Source organism: Lynx rufus, unplaced genomic scaffold, assembly GCF_022079265.1.
Source record: "Lynx rufus isolate CCGP_SWC_20201006 ecotype Redwood Valley unplaced genomic scaffold, mLynRuf1.p SCAF_8, whole genome shotgun sequence".
In the NCBI taxonomy this organism is placed as follows: Eukaryota; Metazoa; Chordata; class Mammalia; order Carnivora; family Felidae; genus Lynx; species Lynx rufus.
The window spans coordinates 24,462,449-24,466,040 of record NW_025814896.1 but is presented as its reverse complement, the minus strand read 5'-3'; the positions used below and the strand labels follow the sequence as shown (position 1 = coordinate 24,466,040).

Here is a 3,592-nt window from a genome sequence, read left to right as displayed (position 1 = left end):
TGAAAGCTTCCGGTGTCTTTCCTGTCCCTTTCACTCACTCATTCGATTATCGTGGGTAAGCCCTTCCCCCTCATCCACACTTCAGTTTCCTTATCTGTAAACTTAGCGCGCTAGATTATCTGTAAATAACCATTCCATGCAATCCCATTACAGGTAGAAGGGTTTCTTCTCCCACAAGAAGGTACATTTTAAAAAATGTTTATTTATTTATTTTGAGAGAGAGAACACGTGCACGAGAGAGTGCATGCATACACAAGTAGGGGGAGGGGTTGAGGGAGAGGGAGAGAGAATCTTAGGCAGGCTCCAAGCTCAGCTGGGAACCTGACTCGGAGCCTCAACGCAGGATCACGACTTGAGCCGAAATCAAGAGTCAGACACGTGACGGACTGAGCCACCCAGCACCCCAGGAAGACACATTTTTTTTTAAGACCCACAAGTAAGGTCCTACCCCCGACAGAGACCCAGAGAATTCCTCTGGAAGACAGGGAGAATAGAATCCATACAAAACCAGACAAGTAGATGAAGAACAAGCAGGAAGGCCCAGGTAAGTTCAGGAATTGATCAATAAATATTTACAACCTATTCAGGGTCTCTATCCCTAGCTTTTCTACCCAAAGATCCCATTGGTAGACTCATGGCTTGAATCAAGGGAATCAGGCCAGGAGGGTTTTATGGAGTAGAAGGAGTTCTGAGGACCTCTGAGAGCAGGTCATGGTGAAGGGCTGAGACTTCCATTCTGGGCCCAGAGGTTGAGTGAGTAGAAAATCAAGGGAAAGGGTGGTAGGAAGAGCTTGGTCAGAGAATGAGTCAGTATCTTTCAAAGATCCCATACTCCATAATCCAAATACTCCCATAAGCCAAACAAATCCCAGGGCCCCACATGGCCCAGGCTTAGCCTCCAATGTCACATTCAAGAACTGCCATGTAAAGAATAAATTGTTGAAAACAAAGCAAATGATCAGCTACAGGGAACTGATTGGACAACTTCAGTCTATCCATACTATGATATAATGTAATACTGTGTGGTTATTAACAAAGAATGAAGAAGTACTATGTACTATTAGGGACTGATCTCCATGTTATATTGTTAAGTTAAAAAAAGCAAATTTCAGGGCGTCTGGGTGGCTCAGTCGGTTGAGCGTCTGACTTCGGCTCAGGTCATGACCTCGCAGTTCGTGAGTTCAAGCCTCATGTCAGGCTCTGTGCTGACAGCTCACAGCCTGGAGCCTGCTTCAGATTCTGCGTCTCCCTCTCTCTCTGCCCCTTCCCCGCTCATGCTCTGTCTCTCTCTGTCTCTCAAAAATGAATAAACATTAAACATTTTTTTTTATAAAAAGCAAATTTCAGGGGTGCCTGGGTAGCTCAGTCGGTTAAGTGTCCAGCTTTGGCTCAAGTCATGATCTCACAGTTCATGAGTTTGAGCCTGCATTGGGCTCTGTGCTGACAGCCCAGACCTGGAGCCTGCTTCAGATTCTGTGTCTCCCTCTCTCTCTGCCCCTGCCCCACTCACACTCTGTCTGTCTCTCTCAAAAATAAATAAACATTAAAATAAATTTTAAAAACAAATTTCAGAACAGTATGCACAGTTCTCGTTTGTGTTCAAAATGGGGTGATCACATATACATATATGTACATACATATCCATATGTATAGGTAAAGAATATTTCCAACACTTCACACAAGAAGCTGGGTAACAGCAGTCACCCCTAAGGAGCAGAAGTTGATTGGAGGGTGCTGGGGTTAGAAATGAGAAGGAAACCTATATCCTTTTATTCTCTAGGCTTTTGAATTACGTGCATTTTAATCTATTCAGAAATGAATGAAAATGTATTAAATCCAAGAACAACAGTCCAGCTCCCAAAAGTAATTTTAAAATGGCTCTAGGCTTGTGGCCAGACAACCCCTCATGGCCAGGGCTGCTGCTTGTGCTTGGGCGGGGTGTGGTGCCCCCACCCCACCCCTCTCTTCCCCCGCCACCTCCCACCCCCCAGCACACACCCCCACCCCGGGTCAGGAAGATGGTAAAGTATTTCTGGGCCAGAGCTTGCTTGCTCCACAGTTCCTGGGACCAAGTGTTGGCTGCCTTCCGGCAGCAGCACCCGAATCCCTATAGCAAACATGTCTTGACCGAAGACGGAGTGCACCAGGAGGTGGCCCCTGACCCAGTGTCTCCTGACCAAGACCAACAGGATGCCCTGCTGGGCGGAGCGACTGCTTCCTGCCAGTGTTGCTCCCTCGGTGTACATCCTGGAGGATTCTATTGTGGACCCACAGAACTAGACCATGACCACCTTCACCTGGAACATCAACCAGGCCCAGCTGCTGGTGGTGGAAGAACTATGTGTTTACTGTGTGAACTCTGATAACAGCAGCTGGACCAAAATCCACTGGGAAGCCTGGGTCTCCTCCAGCTTATTTGGTGTCTCCAAAGCTGTCCACGAATTTGGCCTTGCCTGGTTCAAGAGCAATTGTGACCAAGACTAGGAAGGGCTTTGAATACATCTTGGCCAAGCTGCAAGGTGAGGCCCCTTCCGAACCCCTTGTTGAGACAGCCAAGGAAGCCAAGGAGAAGGCAAGGGGGACAGCACTGGCAGCTACAGAGGAGGCCAAGGACCTTGCCAGCAAGGCCGCCACCAAGCAGCAACAGCAGCAGCAGCAGTTTGTGTAGCTAGCCCAGGCCCTGGTGTGGTAGGACACCTGACCACCCTGCTCAAATCCCTCCACCTTTTCCCTCTTGTGCTTTATTATTAAAAGTCAACCTCCAGCCCTTTCTATTGTCTGGGTGGTGGGTTGGGGATGGGAGTCCCGTTTGGCATTTACAGTGCACCAGGCCCGTTACCCATGTCTGAGTAGGGCCTGCTCATTCCCACATGAGGCAGTTGATGACGGGCACAGAGAGATGCAGTGACTTGTCCAGGATCACTGACAGAATGCAGGTGCAATGGTAAAAAATGCTAGACTGTAAGTTCCATGAGGGCAGGGACCTTTGTTGCATTCTCTCATGTGTCCCAAGTACCTGGAACAATACCTAACACAAAACAGGCACTTTTTTGTTGACTTAAAAAAAATTACTCTAATATTTATTTATAATTCTTGAAAGACATCAGAGGGTCTGTAATCCAGGTCAACACTCTTTAGAATCTCCTGTGTTCTCATTAACCCTCTCAAGCCACATTGTTGCCTCTCAGTGCCCCTCACTCACCAAACTTGTCACTTTCCATCAAAACTTGTCCCCCGAGGCCCTTTCCCGCAGCTTTGCTTTTCTTTTTCCTCCCCACCTTACCATTCAGTGTCTGTCATCCTGTTATCCTACTTTTGTGTCACACACACACACACACACACATACAAAGCAGCCAGACAAAATAAAACTCTCCTTAGAAAATCATGGGCAGAAGACAAGAAAGCAGACAAAGGAATTCCCCATTAATGCCCTCATTGTACAGAAACAGAGACCCACAGAGGGACAGAAAGTCACCCCAAATTACATAGCAAGTCAGAAGCAGAGCCAAGACAAAGGTGCAGGGCTCCTGATTTGAAATCATATTCCAGGGCATTCAACCCATTTGTCCTACTCAAGCTTCTACTCATCCTT

The 3,592-nt window shown here is 47.4% G+C and overlaps 1 pseudogene; it reads left to right on the top strand.

Annotated features, from left to right (window-relative positions):
* The first annotated feature begins 2,018 nt into the window (after positions 1-2,018).
* Positions 2,019-2,699, top strand: LOC124502966 (PRELI domain-containing protein 1, mitochondrial-like; annotated as a pseudogene).
* Positions 2,700-3,592: the final 893 nt, after the last annotated feature.